Below are 17971 nucleotides of genomic sequence, written 5' to 3' on the forward strand. Positions count from 1 at the left end.
GTTTTTTCGCATTCCCTACCAAAGTTGAATGATAAATGACAAGCAGTCACACAGAGGCAATGGGGCAATGAAAAGTGTAATAGCAGTTTGCTCAGGGTGGGCAGGATGGTGAAGGACCCCTAGACCAGGCAAATCAGAACAAACCCACTGAAAGCTGAGGGAAAGGATAAAAACAGCACTGACACTTTTCAGTGGTGTCACAGCACTGGGTACACCCATGAGGAGCTTGCTTCTCATATTATTGTACACTAACATTTCATAGGCACACAAATTACTGGTGCCGAATCCATCTGCAACAAAGCACTCTGCTGAGCTCAATGCGAAGGGGCTTCACCCTCCTCCTGCCAGACCCGAGCCCTCTCCTCCCTTCTGCAGCTGCAGGCAGCAGCCCATGTATTTATTGCTCCAGAATGCCCAGTCCTAACACACCTCCCTTGTGTTCATCTAAAACCAATAACAATAAAGGAGAAGGTTTGGAGCAATTCAATACAATTCCTGAGCCAGAAAACAGCTGTGTGTTCAGCTCATAGGGTTCTCAATGCTGGCTAAGGTCATCGGTACACCGTGTCTGGTTTGCTGCCTCAGGTGATGGCCTACATCTGACACGTGAGAGGGGAGTGAAAATAAACCCATAACGCACTTAAGTCAGCTGTGTGATGCTGTAACTTGGCTTGGGAAGATTTGTCTCTGGTAATATCCCTGCAAGAATCACAGCCTTAGGAAAGAAAACCTGATGCAAAAGCAGCCGCTATCTCCTTTCTGGGACATCATCCACCTGCACCACACTAAGAAGCCCATCAGAGGAATTTTGCAGGCTATGATGAAGGGTTTTATACCTCATCATGGAAACTGAAAATTGTTTAAGCATTTTTCCTCTTGAAATCTTTTTGTTTGGTTGTTTGTCTCTATAAAAAAATATTTACAGAAGAAAATGGCATGACTATTCCTTTTCCTCCTTCCAATTCTATTTAATTGGATAATTCCACAAAGGAAGTAGTTAAAAATAAAATGGATTATTGAAGAGAAATTAAAAAAAAAAAAGCCTCCAGGTGTTTTAAGAAGCAGATGAAAGTTTTTGTCATAAAAATAAATGTTGAGAAAAGACCAAATTTGAGGAAGAAAAGGAAAGAGAATCAGTGATAATATTTGTGGATCCTCTCCCCACCTTAAATTATCAGGAAATTCTGAGTTTAAAGATGGACATGGTATAGAAAGCACCTTAAGATTATCTAGTTGCAACCCCTGTGTGACAAGAAAGGATGCCTCACCCTAGACCATGTCACCCAAGGCTCTGTCTAACCTGGCCTTGAACACTGTCAGGGATGGAGCATTTACCACTTCTTAGTCCATGCCACCCAACTGCATGGCTTTTCCTGTAGCAAGCAGGCCTGACCTCCTGCACATCAGAGATCCCTGCTGTGCCTTTAAGCATTAAGTGTTGAGATTATATCTACCATGTGCTTGGGATTCAAAACCCCACATTTTTGCTCTTCTCTACCATAAGTGACTTTCCTTTGAGCAAGTGACCTGCAGCTGAGTGCCAAGACTAAAATCACTTTCCAGAGTCAGCTAAGCACAGCCACCAAGCCCGGGGTAGGATTTGAACCAGGTTTCTGGAAGAGAAAAGTGAGAAAGGTAGAAAATGCTTGCAGTTCACAGAAAAACAGCAGCATCTTGTCTCTGCTTTAAAGCAAGATGATTTGCCATGAAATATTACTGCTTAAAGCCACATCATTGCATCATTCAGCAGTGCTTGCAGACTACTGGCCTCACCCATTTGTTTTCACACAGAGATCAGACTGTAAACCTCCTGGGGGAATAAAAAGGGAGGAAAAAAAGTCTGTTTTCCTATCAATTTTTGCAGATAGATTTTATCTCATTTTCTCTCTAAAAGAGAAAAAATCCGACTGAGCAACCCTATAGTACAAACAGATTTAGGTACTTTAGGTGCAAATGTGGGCAAAAGAAAACACTGAGAGATCTTATGGCACACGTTTTGTAATAACCTGGTTATTTTTAAGCTAAAGTATTAAAGGATTTGCTCTCTTGCAAAAATAATTAAGAGTGAAATTCTAACCCCCCTTGCTTCAATAAGAGGAGGGGGAAAGGCTTAAGAATGTAGCTCTTAAATTGTCAAAAGTAATTGTGCCAAATAAAAGTGATCTTTCATATGCTGCTATTTGCTTTGGGACATTTCAGGAATATGATGTTTTACACCATGATATTGCTATGCTCAGGACTGGCAGCATTGCAGCAGGGATGCATCACTGTCAGCCCAGACAAGCAGTAGGGCTTTGGACCATATTCTGACCCTCTCCTGACTCCAGTGGGATCCAAAACATCACCATCATTCCATCAAGACAGCTCCCAGGCTACTGCTGAGCAGGTGGTAGACCTTGGGGATCTGACCCCTTCTGCACATGGAGATGCTGCTGTTTTTCCACAGTACAGGATCTGAGCAGTGCAAGGGCTCTGCTACTGCATCTTACATGCCCTTAGAGCATTTTAAATATTCAATAATAAAAATAAGTAGAAGTAAAGAATAAATCCATAAATAAAGCAAATGTATAACTCGCAATTAATTATTATTTCATTACTGGCAGCACATTCTCTAACAGAATAACTAAGAGCAGAGTTTTCTCCTGACTTTGCTTCTTGTTATTAAACTACTACCAACAATTCCTCGCAGGACACGCATTCTTCAGCTAATCATTTGAGGATTAGTTTTATGTATGCATAAATAGCTCATGTTTTGACTCCGGGTCTTTTCAGCACTGGGCTTGACAATTACGTTTGAATAACACTGGCTCAGCTCGTGTATGTACACAAAGTTTGTGCTTATACAAAGGAAAGGGAGTAACAACATCCTTTTTCTTTCCTAGGAAACCTCTGTACTCCACTGTTTGCTGGGATTATTCTTTGAAAAGGGCTTGTAACTTTGTCACCATCCTGCCATGAGAAAATCAGAACATTTAAAATAAGTGTGGTCTTTGGTAGATAGCGGAACCAACTCACAAATCCCGTTTCATTTTAAAGGGCAGCAGCCTCTAAACATGTGCACGGGGGCATGTCATGGCTAAGGTACACAGCAAGGTGATGTGAAGCCACTATTTGTTCTGCTGCAAAGCTGATGAGACTTCAGGCCACCGCAGTGCTCTACACATTGCTGTTACATGTTAAAAGGACAAAGCAAATACCCCTAGCAACTCCAAGTTGATTTTTTCAATACCAATACCTTGGCTAAAACCAAAGCTTCCATATCTTTGCTGCTCCTACCTGTTGTTGCAAGACCACATAAGCAAAGGTTGTCTATAGCATTTCATAAGCACATCTGCATTTGGCCATGCATCTGTATCTTGTTTGCCTTATCTGAGGTTTTCAGCTGTGGGAATGCACAATATTTAGAACAGAAAGGGTCTGATCCTGATGTCAAATACTGTAACTGATCATACACACGTTCATCCCCATATTCACACGCACATATATGGCCTTATTCTATCACTTAATTTTGCAGAAGAACAAGTTCCATCAGTTTCTAATCTGTTGAATAAGCTCATTCAGAATTGTCAAGTAGGTTATTTTTCACCTCCTTTCTCCGAATCAAAATTACTTGGGTGGGAGAATGAATTGTATAGAAAATTGTCTTTTTATACCCAGCTCAGGAAAAAGATTTCTATATTTCTCATTGAATTAAAATTTTAGAGATGATTTGCTACTTAAAGTATTTTATTTCAATTGTGTTGCAGTACTACATTTCAATAGGAAAATGGTCCATTTGGGTTACAGCGAAGTAGCATAATATATTATGAAACACTAGCCATAGACACTTGCATTTATTACAGTGTGAACTGTCATTATAAATGTAGTTGGCACTTTATTATATCAAAATAGTGAAGCGATATCAAAACAAGCGTGAATTGATTTGTTTCAACCGGGAGCTGATAGTTCCCAGCTGGAACTATCACTGAAACAGACTCCCTTCAGCAAAATATTTTGGGTTTGACAGAACCACAATTTTTGGAACACATAACCACTTTCTCAAGATGCTTTTGCTGTTTTCCACTTTGTTTCTCTAATACTGGCCATGGTTTGATTAGTGTCTATATAGTGGTCCAGAGGAGCCAAATGTGATACTTCTGCTAAGCAGAATCAGGAACCACTAAAATTCACATCTTCCCTATGCAATACACTGTGACTTGTCCTGCTTATGTTTGCTGCTTGGTTTGGATACATGCACCAAGAACAAAGGGGCTATTCCCTTCCCATCCCCTCCTCAGCATCTCTCTATTAAACTGACAGAGTCAACAGGCAGGAAAATTAGTATCCACACACCTTAAAGGCTACAGAACTCTGCTGCTTAACTCTGGAGCAGCCTGTCTCCATGCCCCTAGTGCTGTTTGATTTTGAGCAAGGCTGAGCGGGGAGCTAGAAGGAAAAAAAAAATCACCTTTGTAGTAAAATCTGTTCAGCATTTGCTATTAAATCTCATCTGTAGACCTAAAGCCAGGGGCCTGTGGGTGAAGGGGGTGAGCGCACACATCCATTTTGCCTGTACCCACTGAAGAGTGAGAAGGCAATTAAAGCACCTGTAACAGGTTAGATTTTGCTTCTGAGTGCTGCTCTGCATGTAGCACAGGGAGCAAGACCTGGCTGGGTGCTGAAACAACAACCATGAGGTTTTTATATCCAGCCACTGCATCCCACACACAGGACCTCCCAGAGTCCCCACTTCTGTACCTAACCTCATTTTCTCCCTGCTCTCCCAGTCACTGCTTTGCCCCATGGGCTGCAGAGCACAAGAAAGCAACCACAGCTCTGCAGGGAAGGCAGAGCCCCCCACATCTCCCCATGGCACAGGCTACCTCTTGGGGAGAGCCAGCACCATCCTCCCAACCAAAGAGAGGGGTCCACAGTGTGTTTTATGGCTCTCCTGCAACCTCCATCTCACCGAAGTGGCCTTTTACCTCGGGCTGTAGCAGCTGTTGGATTTAGCACGAGAGGTCTGTGGGTTCAGATGACTCACGCAGCACCACCACGTTATAAATCCTGGTGAACTTTTGAACGCAGAGCTGTTTGTAACTGCAGAGCAGCTCAGCCAGCCTAGGGCTCCCCTCAGCAAACACAGCCAGCTCACCAGGAGCATGGCAGCACTGGAGAAGTCCTCAAAAACCAGGATGCGCTGTCTGTACGTCCATATTCCTGCTGCAGTAATGCCAACTGATGCTTCCCCTGTGCCACAGAACAGAGCCATTTCCTTCCCTTGCTTACTGGTGCCTGCACTATTGCCCCAGAGATGGTGCCTACAACAAATACACAGCAAATAGAAGCATTATACATGAATGAGGACAGCAAAGACACCGTGGAAGAATATCAAAGACTGAGGCAGAGGAGTGAAAAAGGGAGGAGTAAGAGAAGACTGGAAATGAATGCTTCTCTTGTCTCAGTGTCCCCATAGTGAAGTGAAAAGTCATTAAACACCTCAACAGACTTGCACAGGAGAGTAAATAGGCCCAGCTAATAGGACAAAGGCACTGTCACTTTATCTCTTGCCTCTCTTCGGATTCAGAGCAATGAAGGTTACCCATCACAAGGCATCCTCCTGTGTTTTTAATATTCTCCTATCAGCAAGATAAAATGAGCCTCACTCCTTTCCTTGAGAATTTCTTATTGGAAGAAAAACACACACAAAAAGCACCTTGCTCTCAGTGCAGGGGGAATTTCAAAGCCAGAGTTGGTCTTTTTCCTCCCTGCACTCCCAGCTTGAGAAGAGTGGCTGCAAAACAAACTGTTTCACTCCATGGCCATGGACTGGAGTCCCTGCAGAAAGCCAACAGAAGAAGAGCAAGACACAACAGGAGAAAAACCTCTCTGAAAACCTGCAAAGTGATTCTCTCCAAGGCTTTCTATGAGCAACAGCAGGAGATAAGGCCAGAGGAGTAAGTAGCGGAATTAGACAGAAAAAGGCTTCTCCAGTGAATGCTGCAGATAATGACAATCATGATTATGTTTTTTTATTAGACATCACTAAGAGCAATCACATGTGAGCCTCCACTGTGCTACATCCTGTGCAAAACTCACTTGGCATCCAAACAGAACAGAAACCCACTTAGGAAAACAAACAAGTAAATACCCACTGAGTGGGAAGAGCCTCCCACTGGGAACTTGATAGAAAGCACTGAGGGACTTGAGTCCTGCAGCACAGACCTTTAACATCAGGGCATGCACACTTCTTTCTATGAGAGAAAAACAAGGTGCAAACCTTCCTCCAAATCCTTCACAAAGAGAATATGTCATTTCCCCCTGCAAGAGAAGACATACACTCAGGTAATGCCCAGTCCACTGTGTCCTTACTTGTTCTTACAATCTCCTATTCAAGCTACTATTCTCTTTTAATGCGGATTTTTGGACAGTTACTTCTTGTATTCTCTCTGTACTAGCAGAAAGCCACCTCTAACTCTTCCTAGTGAGTGGACCTTCAGATTACAAGGGAGTATCTTTTCATTGCTATACTACACAACCAGGCTATATTAGGGCAAGTTCTGAAAGGTTTGTTTGCAGGTGAAGAAAGCTGGCATCGCTTATACAACTTCTTTGCCTCAAAAGAGTGGCTCATCCCAAGTATAAATCCATGAATGTTTTACCCCAAAGGACAGGTGCTGTTAGAAGCACTTCAGCATTCATTTCTCTCCCCATCCTTGAGTCCCCATCTGGTCACTCAAGGTCTGAGGATAACGCTGCTCAAGAGCTGGTACCTGCTCATCTGCCTATTCTGCAGCACAACTAAGCACTGCTGCCTCCAGGGAATAGCAGAGCCCCACAAAGCAGGCTATTTCAAACCCCATTCTTTCCCGCTACCTGTTTTAATGCTGCTTTTAAGCTATTTCTTTTTTCAGCAGAGAAATAACTTTAACTCCAAGGATGTATATCAGCTCTGCCTTCAACGCAACTGTCCCTCAGCTGCCCAGAAAGCTGACTCCAAGTGAGTTCTGCTTCCATTCCCTACCAAGGACAACGGAGGTTTAGAAGATGCTGATGGTCCTTGACCAGCAGTATTAAGACACTAAATTACACTGACATGGCCCATAAATTGCTAAATGAGGGACTCCCAGACAGTGATGTGGCGTGAGGCGAATGACTACAAGGACTGCCCGTTTGCTGGGGCACGGGCTGGAAAACTCAGCAGAAGATGGATGCATCAAGTTCCTTGCACACCACCAAGCCACCCTTGTGCCAGGAGCAGAAGATACTCTCTATACCATAGAGCTTTGTCACTGCTGTGAAAGTGTCCCAGTTGTACAGAACTCAGGAGGCTCCATTCTAATGCTGGTTATTATTTATGTATGTTGAGTAAAGTACAACTCTCTGGGTAGGTATAGACAGAGACAGCGTCCACCTTTAAAAACAGAATTAAATGACTATTTCTGAAGAGGAAGGAAAGCCTTTAATCTCCTTAAGATTGTGCCACCTGCCCATCAGGAGGCAGGAAAACATTATTTGGATATTTCTAGTTTATTTGGATTTATACAGAAGTTGATGAAACATAAGGCAGCATAGGTAACAATTCCCAGTGGGAACAGGAATATGGTCTTGATTTCTGGGAGGATGAAATCTAGGTTTTGTGCATAAAGATGAGACAGAACTCGCTTTTGCTCAAATCTCAGGGAATGAATGAAAAGCAAAAGAGTTCAGAGCTCAATAAGCTATGATGTGAGCTAAGAAACAAGCTGTTCTAACTGGGAGTTACCCATAATATCATAACTTCTGGGGCTGTGTGAATTATAGGTCACTAACTGACCTTTATGAGTTTCCTCCTTAATTGATACCAGCAAAGTAGCAACTAAATATTAAGGTGACATGGACAAATGGGCTCTGCTTGCCATAAAAGTGTGTGAGCTCTGAGAACGGCTCCAAAACCTTTTCTCTTCAAGGAAAGCAACTTTTCCCAAAGTTACTTTCAACTAAAGGGAAGCACAAGTGTCTTTTCTCCTTTCAGTAAAAAATCAGGGGCTTTTGATGCTAAAATGAGGCAATAGAGAGGGTTTCTGCTGTCCCAGAGGTTTAAGGCATCTATGGCTTATCACAGGCTGGGAGTTTCAGTAATGGCATGGTGCTAGGGGAACATAAATCACTATTTATACCTAGTGGTTTAACAATACTCCACATGATGCACAACACTCTCTACTTTTGTAAGCTAAGTAGTCAAGTTAAACTTTCTTTCTTCAGATCTTTTGCTCTGTCATGGCTACAGAATATCCTGAATAGATAAGAGATGGATTTTGCTTTCTATGACCTTCCCAATTGGCATCTCATCACTCCTTATAATAGTCACACCTCCCAGGCCCTGCTCAGGATTGAGCTGAGACTCGTTTTATTCAAACAGAAGCTCTAACTAGTCCCATTGTCAGGATTTCACAAGCAAAGCAAAGAAATAAGGAGGGGAGATGGAGGAAGACTCTAAGACATAAGCAAAGCAGTCATGCTTGCTTCCTCCTGACAGGCTTTCAGATGAAATGTTTATGCTTTACCTGCATTTTAGGCTGGTAAATGACCCTTTGACAACAAACATCCCTTCATGGGAAGGGAGAAGAAGTAATTTCAATGACATTAAAGTTACGCTTCCTCCACCCGAAGTATGTAAAATTTGGATGATCTCTATTGCCTTCTTGTAGTGAATTGTTTTTTTTTCCACAGTGTTTAGGCTGAAGCAGATAACTTCCCCCTTCTCTCCCCCCCCCAGCCAAGATTGAAAATGGTATGGGAAAGATGTCCAGATAGCTGATAGAGTCTGGCATCATTTACTCTGGATACAGAGTGTGAGGAGGAATAAAAATGCAGACTCCACAGTTTCAGAAAAGTACCAGCACAGCAAGAAAGGCAGGCGGACAGATTGCTTGGATAGACTCCTTTTTAGTAAGAAGATCTATAGCAGCACGCATTTTCTGTTTGTTGTATGGTTTTAAGAAGGATGGATTTTTGCTACAGGATAAAATAAAAAGGAATATTTTGCTTTCCCTAATTCTCCATTCCGCTGTATCTGCGGAGGTTTGTGGTAGGCTTGAGTAGAAGGAAAAAGATTATCTTTATGCTCCAATTTTAAAAGCAGCTTTCAGTTTGGAAGCAGCTGCTAATAACTTCAGGACCTGTGTGGGAAGATGATTTTGGCTGGGGGCAGAGGGAGCTGATCTGGGTCTCAGACTGCTGGCTCCATTTCACCCTGCCATGCTTTCACTATTCAACCCTGAATGAGTGAGTGCTTACATTACCTGTGAAACCCAGATGATGGTCAGATTACCTGTTTTCACTGCTGGTTGTTCATTGCAGACACTCTTATGTGGCTTCATGTTTCTTGGCAGAGGTAACCCCCAAACTTCTGAAGTGGCAAGATTCTCACCCAGAGCAAATGTCAAAGATCCTGCTCAAGGTGGACACATCCTCCCATTGGGTCCTGAGCCAGGTTGTATCACTTACAGAAATTCTGCATCTCAGTTTTCATCTCATGAAATGTGCTGAACCTTTCCTTTATTCATAGAAACATAGAATACCAGACTGGTTTGGGTTGGGAGGGACCTGAAACCTCACCTGGTTTCCAACCCCCTGCCACGGGCAGGGACACCTTCCACTAGAGCAGGTTGCTCCAAGCCCCATCCAACCTGGCCTTGAGCATTGCCAGGGATGAGGCAGTCACAGCCAGTGCCTCACCACCTTCACAGATATTCATGGGAATATCTATGCTTTGTACCAGTCCAAATGTCCGGTAGTTTGACCCAGACACCATGTTCTTTCTTTCTACACTTGTGTTGTAGTAGTCCAGGATTTTACATGAAGACATAGAGGCTAGAACCATCTCATAAATCCCCATCTTTAAAGAGCATTGGATACAGCAGTATCCAGCTCCACTCCCATCGTTAAAACCTCAAAACGGTGTATTCTGCCACTTCAGTTGCACCCCACAATATAATGGGGCAAGCAACTTAGCACTTGATTGATGGGGTAAGAAGGAAAGAAAAAGGCAACAGCATCAATAGCCCTGTGTTGGTGTGTGACTGGGTATGAAGTAGAAAGCTTTCCTGAGTGGCTCAGAAGAACAGCTGCAGTCACTGCATTTAGCCTGCCCTTCATGTACTATACACCAGAATAGTTCATCTTTCAAGACCATGGACGACAACACACATGATCTCAAAAAGAAGCTGTCCTTCCTTTTCCACATCCCTCATAAGAATCTGATTTATCCCAGACAACTTCTTCCATAGGCTGTCTCTCATGCTGACTCACATTCTTTTTGAAGGAAAAAAAATAATCATATTGTACCTGTTCTGAGATATTCCTTTGATCTAAGGGAAATCATGAGCAATTTGTGTGTGACATTTACTAACTAATGTGCTGAGGGAATATTACTCCTAGAAAACCACTGTTTTCTGGTAGTTTCAATATACTGAATAATGCTATGCCAGTGATGACTCATCTGGAAAAGGTAACTATTTCAGCATGATGAGCAATATTAATAACAACACATTATGCACAGTGCTTCTCGAGCAGACAGAGCCTAAAGCCCACTGCAAACCTTGTATATAAGGACCACTCCAGTCATACTGTGAATTGCAGGCACCTGCAAGTAAACAAGGAACCCCATTTCTATACCAGCCACAAGACATCGCATACTGCAGAAGGGGAGAGGAAAGTATGATTTGAGTTGCGATATTAGAAGTGGCAGAGATGAATAAAACAAATAGCTTAAACTGAAATCTGACATTGACTCTGATGCTCCCACAGCCTTAAAGTATATTGGGTTATTAGTGGTCTAAAGTGGTCAGCGTGGGGTCTGTTAAGGCAGAGAAGAAACAGGGCTGAGTAGTGATTAATGCAAAGAGAATTTGCTATTGAAGTTGCTGGACACAGTCCTTGCTCTCCCAGCTCCCAGGATAGCTGTCAACCTCCTGGGCATGAGCTACTAGAGATCCCCAAGCCCTGGCTTGGATCCAGCAGCCACAGAACAGACTCAAAACCACCTAGCACCAGGCAGCATCTCACCTGCAAGGACATGTTAACTACTACCATGCAGTCAGATGGTCAATAAGTACTATGCCAAAGGGGGAGAGGGGAACCCAAGACATCTATTACCCACTCTCTGCCTGCAGTCCCCTTTAGGGCCCTCTGCTGAATGCTGACTTTGCTCACCCTTGCTCTGACTGCTGACAACAGCTCGGTCTGTGGGGTCTGCAGGAAATATAAATGTAGCATCATTTTTAATTATCTCTTGCTTGAAGTTTAAGTTGTGTGTATATATATTGCATAGTGATATATAAGACATTTCGGGATCCCTAGAAACTACACTATAATACCAAAACAGCCAATAAATATCTATTGAAATTTGAGAGAGCATGTGAATATTAATCTGTTGGATAGAGATAAAAATATGGACACAATCCTTGCCTACAGTAATGATTTAAGATTTGATTCAAAGCACTTAGTCACAAACTTTGCATTCAGACAATCACTGATGCATTTGATTTGGGGTCTGGCTACACGATGGGGAAATTCTTCCCCTTTTCTTTGCCCCAAGACTTTGCAAAGTCAAGCAAGGTGGTGCAGACAGCAGAATTCACACCAAGATGACAGCACTTCCACAGGCATCCCACATTTCAGCATCATCCAGAGTCCTCCCTCCTTTCTCTATAGCTCTGGGTCTAGTGACAAGCAGATATTACCTTTATAGAGATGGTCATAGCCCGCACCACCATGTCACCCTATTTTCTGAGGGAACATACACAGAAACAGAGATTTTTTCCTGCTTTTACAGGGTTACAGAAGAATGTGATCTTCCTGCTTTTTGCACCATGGGAAGGCATAGGTTTAGATGAGCAACAGCTTCTAATTCAGGGCGGGGGAGAGATGAGTTGAAATCTGCTCTGCACAATGGGGCAATACTGAAGTCTCCTTTACCACTCTGGCTTTTAGTAAATACATCCAAATTCAAGTCCATTAGCTGCTGAATGCAATAAGCACATCTTTGAAGATGTACAACATCAAGCATAATAGGATCTACACTCAGCTATGATCTTCAGTTGCTAGCATGGAGCCCACCCCTACTAACAGCCCCATCCACATATGATACAACATTATGTTTATCCAAGCCAAAGCAACCCAAAGGCAAACTGCTTTTCAGGCCCAGAGGAGCTTCAGAAGACTGTGTTAGGCTGGGTTTGCCCTTCACCCACGAAGTTCACTCTCAAATCTTGTTTGCTTTTGGTTCTCTAATAGGAACCTTGAGTTTATTTTCCAATTCCTTTCCCCTCCCTAAGGAGCTGTTTGCTTTGCATGCGTAGCAGTTGTTTCCCTTCTATGGTCTGCTGGCCCCTCCGAGGAGCTGTTAAACTGAACATGTGTTGTAGTTCTACTTTTGTATGTTAATTGATACACTCTTTAATTTTACTTTTGCATATTATTTGAATTTGTTTCAGTGCAAAATAGATTCTAAAAAGCCCCTCTAAACAATTGCTGCTTGCCAGCAGGTCTCAAACAAGCAAAACCTCCTTCCAAGGAAATGCTGATGAAATTCTGCCTTCCTTCTGAATCACTGATGCAGTGCAAAAATCCCACCTTTAAGAACGGAGGGGGGGGAGCCTCCATTAATATAAATGCCTAATTTCCACTGACATTTACAGGGGTTATGATAGCTTCATGGAAGCAAAATACAACCCAAAGGATTATACTTAAAATATCCATACAACCTCACCTGATGTTTTCTCATACTTAAACATTCATAAAAGGCAGTTTTCTTAATACTAAAAATGAGCTCAGGGGAAGGAGGGAAATGAGTTAAAGATTTGCTTTTGAAGTTATTTCTTCAGACTGGCTCATAATGTTAAAGGGAATGGAATGTTAGATTACACAGGATTAATTGTCCTGTCTAAACTAGTGTCTCACAGTATGACCTGCCAGCCTTCTTTTTTCCCCAAATATTTTAAGTAAACTTGGAATTTGTAGAACATAAATGCAGGGTTCTACATTTTGTTAGTCGTAACCTCAACAAAAAAGGTAAAATTAACCATTTTGAGAGCCACCATTCCTATAAGATAGTTTCAGACTGAAGCACGTACTGTCAGGTCTATGGTACAGTGTAGGCTGGATGCCAAGGTGGAATACAAAGCCAGCCTTCTGAGGAAAGCTAAAACTGATGCCTGACCACAACTCACCTTTGCTAAAACTCAACACCATAATGCATACACACTTGTGATGAAGTCACAGCTGGTAGTGGGCCACGCTCTGGATGACAGAGTGATTTAATCCGAATAAGGGAATAGGGGAGAAAATTGCTTAAAAAAGAACACAAGCAAGATTTCCAACTCAGCTTCCCTATCAAACTTGCAGCAATATCAAACATGTAAAAGGATGGATGAAGCTTCCCTCAGAACATGTCCTTCACTTCCTTAATGGATCCTGTGCACTCTGCAGGGAGCAGTGGTAGAGACAAGCCCTAGCCAAGAGGGCTGCCTTCCAGCAGACCTAGCAAAGGCTCTGATTCACTCTGACAAGTACTAAAATAAAAACAGGGAAAGAACAAGCTCTTCAATTAACAGTTATTTCCTTCCCCCTCTGCTGTATCTTCCTCTTGTATTGCTACATTCAAGCTCTCAGACAACGGAGATGGGGAAATTGTCCTCAGTGCTAGTCCTTACCCTTAGTTTTCTGCTTTAATTTCATTCGAAGGTTCAGTGGAAATCAAAGTCAGTGGAGCTTGAAGGAGAGGAGGTTAAACCAGAAAATATTTTGAAATCTATGAAACAAGAACTTGCCTGGGTACCAAATTGTGTTATCAGCCTCACATACCAAGTCCTCTGTGAAGCCGGCTGAACTGTCACTTGCTTTATTCTAGCTTAAGATCTACAATACAGTCCAATGTTTTGACTCCCAGTAAGACAGATGCTAGAGAGGCACTCTTAAAACACTCTCTATATGTACTAGATGCAGCAAATTCAAGGAAAGAACAATTGGTCGAGCAATTATTGAACTCAATTTGTGTCTGGAAGCAGATTTTCCAATAAGCCGGGGCTTTGCCTTGCTTCTTTGCACTGAGCCACAGTAAATCTGAACCTGGGAGCAGATCTGTTGTGATAGGTCAGGCTGGGCTTCAGCCTAGGAGTGAAGAACTTGGGTTTTCTTGGTGCTCATTGATGAACTACATTGTTTGCAGATGAAATTAGACTTCACTCTGTGACAGTCCATTGGCAACCAGCTTAGTCCTATAAATCTGACTTAAGTCTTTAGCTCCATGTACCATTTTCAGGTCTTGTTCTCTCTCAGATGAAAGAGAAACTTGAACCATTTCCAGCACCCATATTATTAACATAACTGTTTTTTTTCCCAACCATTTTTTCCTTGATCTCCTTTTTTCTTTTACTCTATTAGTAAAAATATCACGTCTGGACAGACTCAGATTTGCAACATCTCAAAACTAGCTGCAAAGGACAACATGAGTGAAGATCTCATGCACTGCAGGACCAGCTTTTCTCTGTATTAATATTGAATTATCACAGTAAAAAGACTCCTGCCATTCAGCAGTCACAGTGGCTAGGGCTGAGGAGAGAAAAAGGGATGGCAAAGCAAGCAAGAGTGGAAACTCCTCTAGAGCTGTGCTTAACAACCAGACTTCCTTCCCTTTAGGAGGCAGCTGATCCAGTAGATTATTTCCTTTGCTTTTCAGCTCCAAGATGGATAGGCAAGCTTTAACTAGGTCACAAATGTGATGCCTGGAAAATAAAACTGCTTTCTAATGAATATTTTATCCTCAGCAAATAATTGGCTATTTCTTTGCCAATGAACCTAAAGAGGCCAAGCAGCAGCAGCGCAGGTTGATCAGTCATTCTGACTGGGTAAGGAATGGAAAACTAGCTTAGTTTCTTTTCCTTTTAATTACGCTTTTCCTAAATCCATTTTTAAGTGACCATTGGAGACATCCCAAGTAATCCTTTTCATCCAGCTGAACTTCAGATCAGACTTCCTCTTTAAGAGACTTCCACGGCAGCAGTAATAGTGCTCCTCTGAGGTATCTAGGCAAGGATTTCTGTCAGCATCATTAGGTCTTCCAGAGCACATGATCATTTTCACTCTCCTGTTCTGCTTTTCTTATTAGCAATACAGAAGGAATACTGACTTTCTCCAGGTATTCATACATAAAGAGAGAAAGAAACTTCTATCAGGCAGAGTGGTAACTGCAAGCGTAGAGAGGTAAGAGTTTATCTCTCCCTAGGTAACATTTTCAGTGCTGGTTTTCCCTCCATTTGTTCATGTAAAACAGATAACCTGCCACAATCTCTGCTATTTGATAAACACTTTCTTTAATACCACGTTCCATGATCATATTAAGAGAAGCACAGACAATACATCACAAATCAGTTCCTCCCCATGGATGCCACAAATACCCAAATTAAGCCATTATTGTCTAACCTGTCATTAACTTTCCAGATGTCTCCAGACAAAACTACTGAAACTGTCTAATTTCCACTGCAAACTTCCCAGCAATGAGAACTGATGAATACGATGATGTGAAGCAAGATAAAAGCCTTCTTGCTTTTGCTCAACCCCAACATGGTGACGCAGCACAAGCTCCAAGCACCGGAGCTTAGCCCTGAACCACACTCATCTTTGATGGATCTGAATGTGCTGCTACCTGCTTGAATCCCACCTCTAACTTCCAACCATGCTTTGTTGCAGGACACTTCCAGCTGGATGGGGCAGCAAGGAGAGGCCTTCCCATTAATTCTGAATGATGCATTTCTATCTTCAGCTGTGAATAAAACAGATCAATGACACCAACAAGTTTTATTGGGCCTCTTGTGCAATGAATTGGTAGTGAGACAGCCAGGGAGATGGAGTCGACATGCAGATGAGATTTGTAAGTGAGGACATATTGATTATTTCCATCTCAGTTCAGGCAGTAATTCCACACAATGCCTCTTCCCCTGTTTCAGCTCATTATTTATGCCATAAAGACACTATCTCAATGATAATAACAGGCTTCATTTACAAGGCAAAGCATAAAGCATCGATGCTTAAGACTTCAGGAAGTGGGTTAAAGGAAGGGAGAGAGATTTAACAAGTCCTGGAGATGCACAAAACTGCTGAGGCTTGATCTTGTGGCTTTTTATGCCCTCAGAAAGGAAGATTGAGAGCAGGTGTTAGATTACCAGGCTTTTTATTAATAACTCAAGGCTTGTATGAGGGCTGATTGATAGCACAGTCAGCACTTTCCCAGTGAATAAAGCTCTCCTCGCTTTGTGCCATCAGTAGTCTGTCTCTTCTCAAAGAGAAAGCACCAGGCATACTCCTGCTCTCTCAGAAGCAAATCCAGTGCCAAAAGGAGAATTCCCAGTAGACACTTCACTGGAGAGTGATCCCGTATGATCTCTGCAACATGGGTTTATGGCTGTGGTTTATCTGCAGAGGTTTCATTCGTTAGAACCACCACCAGTGAGCTGCTAATCAGAATGACTTCTCCAGCAGCCTCATCCTCCAGACCACCCTAGGAAATTTCGCTGGTAGGATGGGTCCATTGTAACACCTATGCTTCAGTTTACAGAGAACATCACTCCATACTTCCACATACGAAAAAAGACATTTTAGGAGGTACAAGTACTTATTCTAATTGTTTTAGCACATCTGTCCTTTGCAGCTGTGTTAACACAGCAATGGCATCAACCTCAGCCTGCTTCCCAAATAGCCAAAGGGCAGTTATGGTTAACAGCCTGTAGGAAAAGTCTCATGCCTTCAGTTTTCTCCCTTAATTGCTAGGAAATAGTCCTTGAGCATTGAAACATGTCTGACACATCTATGTTTAAATCTCTATAGATCTATCATGTGCAGAAAAAGCATAAAGCTGGGGACTCAGCCAGATAGCCCCAAAGCCTTTGTTAAGCTGTAGTTAAAGTTATGCATATGTTAGACAAGTCAAGAGAAAAGAAACAGCAGAAAATCCTAAGGCAGCAAGAAATTGTTCCCCAAAGCAAGATCCATTAAAACACAGGAAGAAAGTTAAGATGTCCTAAACACTCCTCAACCACTGCCATCTCTACACCCAGGCAAGACATTTTATTCATGCTGTGCAGAAGTTCTAGTGCTCTTTAGAGCATAGGAGTCTGCTTCCATCTCTGCTGCTTCAGTTATGAGCCTTTAAGCGCTTAATGAAGCTAGGTAAGAGTAACAGGGCTAAAATATTTATAGATACAGGACTAAACTGAATGCACATGAGTGACTGGAACAATACTAGAAGACATTATTTGCAGAAAGTCATTGCCCAAGTTCTCCCATATTCCAAGGCAAAGCATAATATCTAGCAGCATCAGCACATTAGTGAACTGTGTATGTATGTATTCAAACATTTAATGGATTTATGTTTCTGATAGGACTTTATGAAGTCTTCTTCCAAGATACACGAAGGGATGCTCTTTTAACCTGGCTGTTTTTAATTAGGAGAGCCGAGGCAGTCCCTAGATGCTTTAGGAACTCTAAGTTGTCCTTGCATGTGGCTTTAGGACTAAGATTCTGCTCAGGTGTTCTTGAAACCTTACTGACCTCAGTAGTCCCAGCACAGCAGAGGAAACTGCAGCAGGGAAGGAAGACTTCTTAAAAGCATGGGAGAAAAGCATCGCCTAACATAGCTGCTGATCTGCTGAGGGCACAGCGACAGCAGGGACCAGCCACAGCTAAAGTGAAAAGGATGGTTTTCTCACTTCTCAGACATGAATGACAACCCTGGTAATGAAGTAAAGATAAAAGCAGTCCCAGAACTTGTCTAGGAACCAGAGACGAGTTCAACCTCAAGCATCCAAGAAGCAAATCTCATGTTTCCCCAAAGTCAGGAAAATAGGTAGAAATATTATTGATGAAGCCACAGAGAAACCACAGCAGTTTATAGATGCAGGTGGTCTTGTTTAAAACCTTTGTGAAGGTCAGGGATGTGAGGAAGGAAATTGAG

This window comes from Pezoporus occidentalis, unplaced genomic scaffold (assembly GCF_034315485.1).
Source record: "Pezoporus occidentalis ecotype Australia unplaced genomic scaffold, CSIRO_AGI_Poc_V1 ctg64, whole genome shotgun sequence".
NCBI classification, from domain to species: Eukaryota; Metazoa; Chordata; class Aves; order Psittaciformes; family Psittacidae; genus Pezoporus; species Pezoporus occidentalis.